Consider the following 13,869-nt stretch of genomic DNA (forward strand, 5'->3'; position numbering starts at 1 on the left):
CCCTTTCCACTGTTTAAATCGGCAGTCCCCAGAGCTGGACTGCAGAGCCAGGACTCCCCCTGCAGGGCCCACTCCACCCAGTGGAGCACACCCACCCCAGAGTTATTTAGCTTTGTTCCCGCTTGTTTTTCCTTTGACTTGGTTAAAATACTCTTTCCGAAAAGTTCCACTTTCAAATCTGTGAGCCACTGAGGGCCACTGTCATTTAAAACTACAGAAGGAAGCTAGATGCCAACTTCTGTAGGTCTGTACTTTAATTCCTTAAACCTGGTACATTTATTAGGGAAATTTAGTTGTATGTCAGACAAATGTTGACACTTAGCTTGAGAGCCGAGGCGTCTTCCCTGAGGCTAGGGAAAGGTCGCTAACAAGCGTGCCCCCCCCACCCTACCCTCACCCCCCACCCACCCATCTTACCCCCTCCCACCCACCCCACCCCAGTGCTTCCCCGGGACTTCGAGTGCATGTGTGTATGCCCATGATGTGCAGGGAATGGGGAGGCCAAGAGCTACAGCAAAACGCACTGCAAGGCTGAACTCAAGGCACTGCACAGAATGTGGACAAGTGCTGCTGTTTCTGGCCAGCAGTTGAGTGTTTTAAAGGAGGTTCAAAGGGAAACCGGGGTAGCCAATAAGAAGCTGGGTTTACGGATCATCCCTTCCAGGAGAGTCAGGTGCAGTGGCTCGCTCATTCCTGCCTGTGATCCCAGCACTTAGCAGCCAAGGCAGGAGGATCACCACCCGTGTGAGGCCATCTTGGCCTGCAAAATGAGACTCTCAAAAACCAATCAAGCAACAGCAAATGACGAGAATATATTTAAAAAAAAAAATACTGCAAAGTGCTAATGCAGCCTCACTGGTCATTTAAATTCAGTTGGCTTTGGTCACAGCGTTGTGCTCAAAATGGCTGCTCAGCTGTCTGCTGGCGCCCTAGAACCATGTCCTGCTCAGATCACTTTAAGATTAATACTTCATTGCTTTGGGTTTGCAGGCCTCCAGTGAGTTGCGGTGTAGAGGAGGGGGAAGAACTCACGGCCCTTGGTGAGAGCTGAGCCTGCTTGCACCCCTCAGGGTGGGGCCCCACTGTTGATGCACTTCCCCTCACCTCCTCACCTCCTCAGCTCCTCACCTCCTCACCTCCTCACCTCCTCAGCTCCTCAGCTCCTCACCTCCTCACCTCCTCAGCTCCTCACCTCCTCAGCTCCTCAGCTCCTCACCTCCTCAGCTCCTCAGCTCCTCACCTCCTCACCTCCTCACCTCCTCAGCTCCTCACCTCCTCACCTCCTCAGCTCCTCACCTCCTCACCTCCTCAGCTCCTCACCTCCTCAGCTCCTCACCTCCTCACCTCCTCAGCTCCTTACCTCCTCACCTCCTCACCTCCTCAGCTCCTCACCTCCTCACCTCCTCAGCTCCTCAGCTCCTCACCTCCTCATCTCCTCAGCTCCTCACCTCCTCAGCATCTCACCTCCTCACCTCACCTCCTCACCTCCTCAGCTCCTCAGCTCCTCACCTCCTCAGCTCCTCAGCTCCTCAGCTCCTCACCTCCTCAGCTCCTCAGCTCCTCACCTCCTTAGCTCCTCAGCTCCTCACCTCCTCAGCTCCTTAGCTCCTCACCTCCTCAGCTTCTCACCTCCTCAGCTCCTCACCTCCTCAGCTCCTCACCTCCTCAGCTCCTCACCTCCTCAGCTCCTCAGCTCCTCAGCTCCTCACCTCCTCAGCTCCTCACCTCCTCAGCTCCTCAGCTCCTCACCTCCTCAGCTCCTCACCTCCTCAGCTCCTCAGCTCCTCACCTCCTTACCTCCTCACCTCCTCAGATCCTCAGCTCCTTACCTCCTCACCTCCTCAGCTCCTCACCTCCTCACCTCCTCAGCTCCTCAGCTCCTCAGCTCCTCAGCTCCTCAGCTCCTCAGTTCCTCACCTCCTCAGCTCCTCAGCTCCTCAGCTCCTCACCTCCTCACCTCCTCAGCTCCTCAGCTCCTCACCTCCTCAGCTCCTCAGCTCCTCATCTCCTCAGCTCCTTACCTCCTCAGCTCCTTACCTCCTCACCTCCTCAGCTCCTCACCTCCTCAGCTCCTCACCTCCTCAACTCCTTACCTCCTCAGCTCCTCAGCTCCTCACCTCCTCAGCTCCTCATCTCCTCAGCTCCTTACCTCCTCAGCTCCTTACCTCCTCAGCTCCTCAGCTCCTTACCTCCTCAGCCCCTCAGCTCCTCAGCCCCTCAGCTCCTCAGCTCCTCACCTCCTCAGCTCCTCACCTCCTCAGCTCCTTACCTCCTCAGCTCCTCACCCCCTCAGCTCCTCAGCTCCTCAGCTCCTCAGCTCCTTACCTCCTCAGCTCCTCACCCCCTCAGCTCCTCACCTCCTCAGCTCCTCACCCCCTCAGCTCCTCAGCTCCTCAGCTCCTCACCTCCTCACCTCCTTACCTCCTCAGCTCCTCAGCTCCTCACCTCCTCAGCTCCTCAGCTCCTCACCTCCTCACCGTGAGACCTTCAAGCTCTTGCTGCTCCTAATCTCAAATCTTGGCAGCATCTGTTTCCTAGTCTACTATGTCTTCTTTTTTTATTTTTTATTATTATTGTTGTTTTTTATTTGTATTCGATATTTTCTTAATTTACATTTCAAATGTTATCCCCTTTCCTGGTTTCCCCTCCACATCTTCTACTCTGGTTTTTCCCCCACCGTCTGGAGGTGACACAGTGTTGCGATTCTTTGATAGATCAGAATATAAAACTGGCCAGAGTGTTGCTACACACACACACTTCTTCCAGAAACAACCAGCAGCAAGGACAGGGCAGAGTGGATATTTTTAAAGTTATCATCTACTACCATTATTCCATGAAAGAAAGACCACACCAAGCAAAAACAAGAAGGAAACGTGCACAGGGCCAGATCTTGCTAAGACAAGGCAGGAATGTACTATATTATAAACATTTCAATAGTTTTGTAAAAGAAAATTGTACAGTTCAAACTATGAATTAGTTGAAGTAACTAAAATATATACAGTTGTTTCTTTTCCAGTAATTATATGACAATGGTGCTGAATTGATTTCTTGGTTTTTGTTTTGTTTTTTCAGGATTGAAGCAAACAGCTTTTCTATAGCCAACATCTTAATTACATGTAATGGGCCTTTAGACTTTGAGTTACTCAAGTGCCCAGTTGATAGGATTATTTTAGTACCCTTCTTTTAGAAGTTCTAATACCAAGCATATTCTATAAATCAGATTTTTTTTCAGAAAGCCAAAGGGTGTATCTAATTATGGTTTCATACCATCTTATAGAAAACCCTGCCACACACCTCACCTATAACACGCACTATCGACATAATGTAAGAAATTAAGCCAAACTTAGTAACTGCTGCTCTGATGAGGCCGTACTGTTTTCTGGTGGTGGGTGAGTACAGCTGAGTTATGTCTGCTTTGGGATTCATATTAGCAATGCTTGTGTCCCATTTCTACTTTCCACAGACAACACAGAATCCCCTCTGTTAACACAGGTCTGGTGCCTGAGGGGACAAGTCACCCCAGGTGACTTTCCTGGAAGCTTGAAGTAAGTAAACTGACTCCACACAGATAGGACTCTGTCATCCCAAGCCATGCTCAGCAGTGACCCTAGAGGCCCAAGGTCTGCAGTGTGAAAACCAGCCAAAGGTAGCTAAGTAAACACACTTCTCTGAATCTGCCCTTGGTGCCAGGAGGTATTTTATAATATGCAGGATTTGTGGTATTTATTGGACCAGATCACAAGGAGAACGTGAGACCAAAGTGAACTTTAAAATGGATGTTGAGTTTATAAAGGTTCGCCTATCTTTATTTTTTTCTTTTGTATCTCAGGGGAAAAAAAAACTTGGCAAAACTGCTTGTGGATAATTAGGTTCCAATGATAGAGCTTCACCGATTTTTTTCAATTAGCACAAATTAGCTGTTATCCTGATCTTGAGCTTGCTTTGCAGTTGTCAGAGGTCTTTCTCTATTTTCTGTGGTTCATACTTTCCAATTCCGATTTCCATATCTCAAACTTACTTCAGAATTCTTGGAGTATAAAATAAAAATGAAAGAGATCAGCCGAGAAGGGCTCCTCCCTGCTGCTAGATCCTGGTTATAGAGAAGGCTATTTGGATCTTGGTGTTGGGGTTCTGTCTAAGCTCCACCCCACACCTACCTGGCAATAGCCAGGTATGCCCCGCCCCAGAGATCTGGCCCACTATAAAAGGGGCTACTTGTTCCTCCTCTCTCTCTTTGCTCTCTGCTCTCCCACACTCTCTCACCTCTCTGCCCCTGGGGCTCTTCCCCCCTCCACGTGGTCATGGCCGGCCTCTACTCCACTCTATTCTCTCTCTCTATTCTCTCTCTCTCTCTCTCTCTACCTCTCTCTACCACTAACTCCCATCCCCTACTCTGAATAAACTCTATTCTATACTATGTCTGTGTGTGTGTGGTATCTCAGGGGCAGCCCTCAGGGGCAGAGGTACCCAGGCAAAGGCCTGCCTGGACACCTTCCCCCACGCCGCCTAGCCACACTCACCTAACCCCCTATACTCCCCCCTTTTAAGCCCTTTCATCTTGGTGCTGAAAGTCCTTTCACTTGGGTGAATTGGACATATTTGAAACTTTTATACTGCTGGGGTGCCCCTTACCTAAAGGGTTTGCAATTATTTTGGATTTTGAATATTTACACATACATACTGCTGTCTTGAGGGTGAAACCCAAGTTGAAATACCAATTCATTTGCGTTTCACTCATATCTTGAATGCCTTGAGGTAGTTGTGTGCGTTTTTCAGAGTGCTCTGTTGACTGAGACTCATCACGTGGAGTCAAGTATGGAATTGTCCATTTACGACATCATGTCAGGTTAAAAGTTTCAAAGTATTGTAGAATTTGGATTTTCAGACAAGGGTTGCTCACTCTGTATACACTACTTACAATCCTGTCTGCTAACTTGTGCCCTATTTATCCTCAATGTACCCCTTTAACTTTGGGGCTCCAATTCAGCATCCCTGAAGCCGGATTCAGCATCTTCCATACCTGAAGTCCAGTTCCCCTTCTGACTTCCACGTTGCTGGTGGTGCTACCTCTCCCTCAGACAAGCTCAAGCCATGACGTCATTGCTGAAGAACCTCCCTGTAGTCTCCCTATCAACTGAGTCACCAAGTCCTGTCTGGTTTGCTTTCAAAATGCTCTCATACTTTGTGGTAGCCGCTGAAGCCCGGACCCCTGCCTCCCAACTAAATGTGTTGAATTAGTCATGTGTGAACTGGCTGTCCTACTAGTCCAATATCTTTTCAACCAGAGCAGAACAGTTCCAGAGATTTATTCCAACTCATTCTCTGGAGTTTCCTTGCTCAGAACCCTTTAGCTTCTCCCTGTTGTCGGCGCCTCTGGCTCCGGTCCGACCCCCTCCTTTATCTGAGTCCACCCTCCGTCTTTCTGCCCACTGCTTCTGAGCTCCAGCCATCTGCCACGGCTGACTGTGTGCTCCCACAGTCCTGAACACCACCGCTCGGGGATCGGGCAGTTCATCAGAACTTCCGAGAACATAATAGGAATAATTAACTGCTGGCAATGAGAACCCATGTGTCACGGATGCGCTCTCTCAAAACTACGAGAAGTGAAGAATCTGCTCACAGAAGGCCAGTTTTAATTACAGAGGAAATGCTGCATGCCCTCTTCCATTTTGGAATCCGGGGATATTTACCTTGGGATTATAGAAGCTCCTAAATGCTGGACGGGAACCAAGAACTAGGAGTAGAGTGAGTTCTGAAACTGGAGAAGCCTGTTCCAACTGTCAGTCCCGCCATGCTGGATGAGTTAGGCAATAGGGCGCACCTACAATGTGCTTAATTAAAGCACTCTGGGGAAGGGAAGCTAGGTGATGTTTAAGTGTTACAGTTTCAAAAACGTTTTTACATAGTCGGAGTCATTTATCGCTTCATTAATGCACATATATGTAATAGGCAAAAAATCCTAAGTAGAAATAATGTCTTGGAGGAAGCATGTTTGGCTAGGCGCTGGACTGTGGTTCCAGCAGAGCACAGGGATGCAGAGGCAGGAGGGTTGGCTGTAGCGTGTTCAAATTCAAGGTCAGCATACTAAGGTGCTCGTCAGCTCTTCCAGGCCTGACAGAGCTACACAGCCACACCCCATCCCAACACCCCTTCACCTCCCCAAAGAAAGCATTCTTAGGAAGACAGTAAGAAAGAAACCTTAAGGGCAGACGGAGCTGGGAGGCTTTCTGGATGCCGTATTAAAACACTGTAAAGATTTCTTATGACTAATTGCTAAATGCTTACTCCATTGTCTTTTTGAGTGAAGTCTCTTTCACTTCGACCCTGGGGTAATTTAAAGCAAAACAGAGCTTGTTTTCTCTGCCTTCTTTTTCTGTCTCCTGCCCTACCTTAAAACTGGGTCAGGTCGCCCCTCAGCTCTGCCCGCCCATAGGCACGCCAGCCATTTAAGGAGGAATGAGCGCTAGAAGCCAGGAATCCACACCTTCAAGGGTGAAGACACAGATAAAGAGAATCCAGGTATTTTCAAGACTTGCAGGGGCATCATAATTATGGGACAGGCTTTTACAACATCTTGTTCCAGGCCACCAAATGGCACCATTCCTGCAGTCAATTTGGGTTCCGGGAATAGTGGAGCCTTTCAGGCAGATTAACCCTTGATAAGACTGGCCTGTTAAGCAAGACCTGTTGGCTCATGGAGGAAACAAGCTTCACACCCAAGAGGGGAGCGGTGTTCTCCTGATGCGGACCACATGGCCTGTTTAAGTGATGAGGGTTCCCCGGAGCCCCACAGAACCAGCCTGAGGTAGAGCTCAAATAACCACAGTTCGGCCGAGACCGGCTAACTGTGTCTCATGTGTCCTCTTCCAAATCTTTCCCTGCTTAACCTGAAAGGCACAGCAGTGCCCTCCTGGAGACAGAGCTGGGCTTGCCAGCCCCTTCACTGCCACACAGCGTCACAATGAATCAATATCCCCTTTTCTTTCACCATTTGCTTTTGGAGTCCAGTGGCTAGACTTAGCTTGTTGGGTCTCCCTGAAGCCAGGCTGTCTTGGAGCTCCCTATAAGCTGATGGATGGGAGGAAGGATAGCGCTCTGCGGATGACTGCTTCTAAACAATGCATTTTGACTTTATTTTGAGGAAAAAATAGCACTGTATTAAGAAATCAAATAGCAGGGCTGGAGAGATGGTTCAGCAGTTCAGAGTACAGGCTGCTCTTCCAGAGGTCCTGAGTTCAACTCCCAGCAACCACAGGGTGGCTCACAACCATCTACATTGAGATCTGGTGCCCTCTTCTGGCCTGCAGCATGCATGTAGGCAGAATGCTGTATACATGATAAACACATTTCCAAAAAAAACCAAAACAAACAAACAAACAAACAAAACACTGGTGTTGAAACAAACAAACAAACAAACAAATAAACAAAGAAGTCAAATAGTGGTGCATACCTATAGTCACAGTCTTTGAGGCCTGGGCAGCTGTGACTTGGCCTGCAGCCACCTCAGGGCCTCTCTAAGGCCCTGGTTATTGTTCTGTCACCCTCACCTTTTACATGTGCAGGGACACTTCACACTGTGCTGGGGAGATGAAATGTCTTCAACTGTTTCATCTCCAACCATCGAGTAAAGCATAAAATGGTAATCATGAAAACAGCACTGTGGGTCTCATAAAATCCTGAATAATAACAAATAGTCAGCCCTCACTTAGGGGGCACCTTCTAAGCCTTTAATATGACAATAATTTAAAAGTCTTCTGGTCGGTGAGAGCCCTGCGGAGGCACTGAAGGAGGACGTGAGTGGGTGGGGTGGCCGGCTTCTTTTTGATTGTCTGCTCTTAATCCTAAAGGAGAGGAGAGCAAGAATGCAGGGCAAATGGGGCGCAGCGGCCCAAAGAGGCTGAGGTAATTGCATTTTCTTAAATAGGCTGGTTATTAACCACATAATCTAAAGGCTGGGGCAAAGCAAATGATTAAATTACTTCTAAGATAATAGAGTCAGGAATTCCTTCCTGACTAGATAGCAGTCTTTGTCTATTAAGTGAAAAGAATCTATATAAGTTAAAATTTATTTAGAAAGTTTAATAAAATTATTTGTATAAGTGTTTTGACTGCATGTGTATATGTATGTATGTGTGTATATATGTATACGTATGTACATGCATATGTGCATGTGGCTGAGTGCCCATGGGGTCCAGAAGATGGCATTGGATCCCTGGAACTCTAGTTCCAGGCAGTCACGAACCACCATGTAGGTGTTTGGAACTAAGCCCAGGTCTTCTGCAAGAGCAATAAGCGCTCTTAACCGCTGAGCCATCTCTCCAGCACCTTCAGCCACATTATTTTTTAAGGAACAAAAACAATAAACCAGAATTCTATACTTTAGCATGAAAAACACATTGCTGGCTTTCCTGCCCATTAGCGGTATCCCGTTAGTGACTTACCATGTTGAGTTCACTCCATCCCTGCCCTTTAGCAGGCAACCACCATAATGCAGGCCTAAGAGGGCCCCCCACCCAGAGATGTCCAAGGTCAGAGGCAGTTCCAGGCTTCTGTGGGCCTTAGCATCTTCCATGGGCACTCTTCTCGGCTCAGCTGTGACATTGACAGGACAGACTATGCAGTCCTTACTCCATGCGTGTGACACTTCAATATTTCTTTTTTCTTCTCCAAGCTAGAACCATTTCCTTTTTTAGAAGCAAGACCTGTGGATAGGGAGGTTTCTTCCTTCCCTTTTACCTCCCCCAAAGAAAACCCCTCAGGGCCTGCTGGAGGGTTAAGACAGAGCCTGAGCACGTGGACCTCTGTAATACATGGTGCCTGCTTTATTTCTGTGTTGGCTCCCAGCGAGCACTTAAGAAATAGCATGGCTTAGAATAAAATAAGACACACAAACAGATGCATACATTAGAAAGATGTACAAGTAGTCGGGCGGTGGTGGCGCACGTCTGTAATCCCAGCACTTGGGAGGCAGAGGCAGGTGGATTTCTGAGTTTGAGGCCAGTCTGGTCTACATAGTGAGTTCCAGGACAGCCAAGGCTACACAGAGAAACCCTGTCTCGGAAAAACCAAAAGAAAAAAAAAAGATTAGAAAGACGTACAAGTAACATAACAGGCCCAGTAAATAACATCGTGTGTCTTTTTTATTCTCTTAGTTTTTGAGACAAGGTCTCAGTCTGTAGCCAAAACTGGCCTAAAACTCACCATGTAATTAATCCGAGGTAGCCTTGAATTTGTAGTGATCCTCCTGCCTCAGTCTCTTGACTCACAGTTGTGAGATGCCATACCTGGCTTGTATTTCTTTTTGAAAATCATGGTTTTACGGTCAGTAAAAGCAAGGCTGTACTCATGTGTTCCTAGCTACTCAGAAGGCTGAAACAGGAGGACCTCTTGGGGGAAAACAGTGAGGCCTGCCTTAGAAAGAGGGGTATGGAGGAGGACTGAGGTCTGTAGCATTGAAAGGTGTGTATAAATACAGAGGCCATAGTCTCGAATAACTGTCATGAGATAAACAGAAAAATGCCCCCTCTGTATCTATACACCTTTCTAATTACAAAATACTTCCTTGTATTCTTAATTCACTTGACAAGGATTCTTTTAAATGCCCTTAATGTGTTGGTATATGGTTCAGAAACTGATGAGAATTATTAGGACCAAGGGAAAATATTAAGGCCTACATGGAATGTTAAGGCCTAGATAACTGTTATCTGGATAGCCTACCATTATAAGGAAAATTTCTTATATATTTCTGCTATTACTAGAAAACCTTTTTTTTTAAATGTGTAGCCCAGGCTGGCCTCGAACTCGTGATCCTCCTGCCTCTGCCTCCTTCAGCAAATCCTACCGGCGTGCGCACTAGAAAACTTTCTAATGCCAAGATTGATTACATATTTTGTTATGTTTTGTGTCCTTGAAAATCAGTCACCATAGACGTCAATAGACCCTGGTGGTGGTGGTGCACGCCTGTAATCCCAGCACTCTGGGAGGCAGAGGCAGGCGAATTTTTGAGTTTGAGGTCAGCCTGGTCTACAGAGTGAGCTCCAGGACAGCCAGGGCTACACAGAGAAACCCTGTCTGGAAAAAACAAAACAAAACAACAACAAAAAAAGAAGTCAGTAGAACTGTTTTTTGTAGTTACCTCAATAAGCGCGGAGCAGAACCAACCACCCAGCAGCACCTCCTGCACCCAGGGGTATTTGCCTTTACAAGTTGCCTCTGGGATGGACCCCAACTTAAGAGAGATACCTGCACCAATATAAGAAACTAATTGTAATAAGACTTCCATTTTGAGTAATAGTCAAGTAAAGTTTAAGTTCCCAAGACGTCCCTGGAAACTGACATCCTCCTTGGCAGAAAAAAAAAACACGTACGTTGTCAACTGACATCCTGGTCGGCAAGTTAAGGCATGAATGTTAGACAAGTCCCATCCTGCTAGACAAGTTAAGACATGAATATTAGACAAGGCAAGTCCCCTGCCACAGTTGAATACCCCAACCAATGGAAACAGGATAAATGTACAACAAAGACATGCTCCTAAGGAAATCATCTATTCCTAAATCCTGATTGGTAGAATAACTTGGTGCAGATGTTTGTGGATTTGGGTTTTTGTTTGTTTGTTTGTTTTGGTTATTTTGGGTTTTTTGGATTTGGTTTTTTTCGAGACAGGGTTTCTCTGTATAGCCCTGGCTGTCCTGGAACTCACTCTGTAGACCAGGCTGGCCTCAAACTCAGAAATCCAACTGCCTCTGCCTCCCAGAGTGCTGGGATTACAGGCCTGCGCCACCACCGCCCGGCTGGATTTGGGGTTTTAAAACCCTGTAGGGGCGTGGTGGTGGTGGTGGTGGTGGTGGCACACGCTTGTAATCCCAGTACTCTGGGAGGCAGAGGCAGGCAGATTTCTGAGTTCAAGGCCAGCCTGGTCTACAGAGTGAGTTCCAGAACAGCCAGGGCTATACAGAGAAACCCTGTCTCAAAAAAAAAAAAAACCCAAAAACAAAAACAAAAACAAACAAACAAACAAACAAACAAAAAACCCTGTAGGACCTTAACTTGGGGTCATGGCTCAGTTCCTGAATGTGGACCATGACCCTGGTCCATCAGCCCTGGGGCGCGTGCTCGGTAAACTCTCCCTGTCTGAGTGGTTTGTGAGGCGGTTCCTAGACCCCAACAAAATTAAAATTTGGGTGTGTGAGGCTAGAAAAAATGGCTCAGTGGTTAAGAGCACTAGCTGCTATTCCAGAGGTTCTAGCTTCAACTCCCAGCAACCACATCAACCACATGGTGGCTCACAACCATCTGTAATGGGATCTGGGATCTGATGCCCTCTTCTGGCACACAGGTGTATGTATGTATGTATGTATGTATGTATGTATGTATGTGTGTGTGTATATATATGTATATGTATGTATATGTGTATATATATATATATATATATATATATATAATCTTTTTAAAAAATTGGGGGTTGTGTTCTTTTTAGCAAATAGCTAATTCTTTCCCTCTCCATTTTGGTAAGAATGCACATTCCTGCCCCACTGGTTTGGGTTTGGTCTAATGGCCTGCATTGGCCAATCAAATGACAGGAGCAGAGATGAAAACAAGGCAGGGTGGGTCTGCATGCCTTCTTGGTCTTGGCCAGTCATCAGGCAGAGCCCCGGGAGCCAGTTCTCTTTGACCTCATTCCAGAGAGTGAGCCACATTAACAGGTTTGAACATCTTTGGCACCAGAAATAGAGCCACTGTAGGCAAGTCTCAGACCGGCTACTAAGGGAGTGGTGACAGGAGTAAGCCAAAATGATCTGTCACAAAATGCCATGAGGCAAACACCCAGGTACTGTAGAAATCTTACAGCCGTTAAAAGGAAGTCACGTTCACTAACACCTACTATGCACCCATAACCCCAAGGGGGACTGCTATTAGCCTGCTTACAGGTGAGAAAATAGAAGGGGAGGGGAGACAATGTCTTCCCCAAGATCAAAGAGACAGCATCGGAAGGCATGAATTGAAACCCATGTCTGGCAGGGCTGGAGAGATGATTCAGTGGCTAAGAGGGCCAGAGTTGGGTTTCTAGCATCAGTGATATGTGGTTTTCAACCTCCTGTAACTCCAAATTCAGGGGATCTGATGCTCTTTTCTGACATCTATGGGTACCCCATGCACCTGTTCATGCACACACATAAAGTTTTAAAATACTGTTAAGGAAAAGAAACCATGGGTCAGGTGTGGTGATTCATACCGTTAATCCCATAACTCTGGAGGCAGAGGCAGGCAGGTCTCTGTGAGTCTGAAGCCAGCCCGGTCTCAGGATGAGTTCTAAGACAGCCAGATCTACATAGTGAGACTCTGTTTCCAAAACAAAGACCAGAAATGAACAAACAAAAAAAAAATGGAAAAAGAAAAAGGAAAAAAACAAAAAAGAAAAGAGCCCAGGTATTTTTTCACTACTATAGCTTCTATTATTATAAAACCATTTAAATTCTAAGTATTCCAAAACCTACAATGTTGTAATAATCAAAATGTTCATGTTGTTAAATGCTATTATTTAACCCAGTCTTTTAACCCCAGCACTAGGGAAACAGAGGCAGATGGATCTCTTTAAATTTAAGGCCTGTCTGGCCTACAGAGCAAGTTCTGGACTGCCAGGGGCTACATGGAGAAACCATGTCTTGAAAAACAGAGAGAGAGAGAGAGAGAAAGAGAGAGAGAGAGAGAGAGATGTGTGGGTACACATGTCACGTTGTGTGTGTGTGTGTGTGTGTGTGTGTGTGTGGTGTGTATGGTTGTGTGTAGGTTAAGATACAAGTCTGTGGAGTCAGCTCTCTCCTACCTTTATATGTGGTCTGAGGATGAAACTCCGCCAGGCTCCTACATGCTGAGCCATCTCACTAGCCTTACAAAGGTGAGTTTTGGTTCGTTTTTTTTTGTGGGGTTTGTGAGGAATACAACACCAAATAGGGGGGTGGAACTTTTGACTTTATATATTTAACATTAATACTGAGCATTAGCTGTAAGGGCTTTCCCAATGACAACAAACCACATTTGAGGAGACAGATTGTGTCTTTATGAGTGCTAGTAAACAGACAAACCTAGCTAGAAGGGTCATTTTAGAATTACCAGGAACAAAACCTGTGACAAACTGGACATAATTGATAATGACTGACAAACACTGAGCTGTTTTGACAGGTGGTGAAGGTTTTAGGATCAAGAAACAGGAAACGTGGATTGCTAAGTACTGCTTGTCAGGTAAATGTGCTGTCTCAGCTACTTCTCCAAACAGCTCTGTGGGCTGGGCACTCTTATCATCCTCATTCTGTAGATGAAGAAACTGAGGCACAGAGGACTTAATAGGTTATGCAAGACCATGCAGCTAAGTGCTGCAGCAGGGACCCAAGCCCAGCAGCCCCCTTCAGAGTCTCCTTTTTCCTTCTCAGGAGCTCTGTAGATCATGTTGGCTTTGGACGCTCTGTTTACCCACCACCGATACTGGAAAGAGCTCCACTCTTAATGTCTACTGTGAAGAAGAGGGACTCCCCCACCCAGGCCAGAAGAGAGTGCCCCATTCCCTGGAGCTAGAGTCCCAGTGGTGGACAGCCACCTGACCTGGGTGCTGGGAACCGAACTCCAGTCCTCTGGAAAAACAGGATGCCCAGGCTAGCTCAGAGCTGAAAGCCCTCCTGAAATGCTGAGCTATCTTTCTGTTCAGTGGTCTCAGTGCCAGACGGCAATCATCTGCCCCTCCTGCAGTATCATGTCTGCCTCTCATGTCAATCAGGTCAGTTCCTTATCTGGTCTCCCTGTCCCTGGTGGCTCTACACACTACACACTCACACACACACACACACACACACACACACACACACACACACTCACACA

The sequence above is a fragment of the Apodemus sylvaticus genome, chromosome 12 (assembly GCF_947179515.1).
Source record: "Apodemus sylvaticus chromosome 12, mApoSyl1.1, whole genome shotgun sequence".
Classification (NCBI taxonomy): Eukaryota; Metazoa; Chordata; class Mammalia; order Rodentia; family Muridae; genus Apodemus; species Apodemus sylvaticus.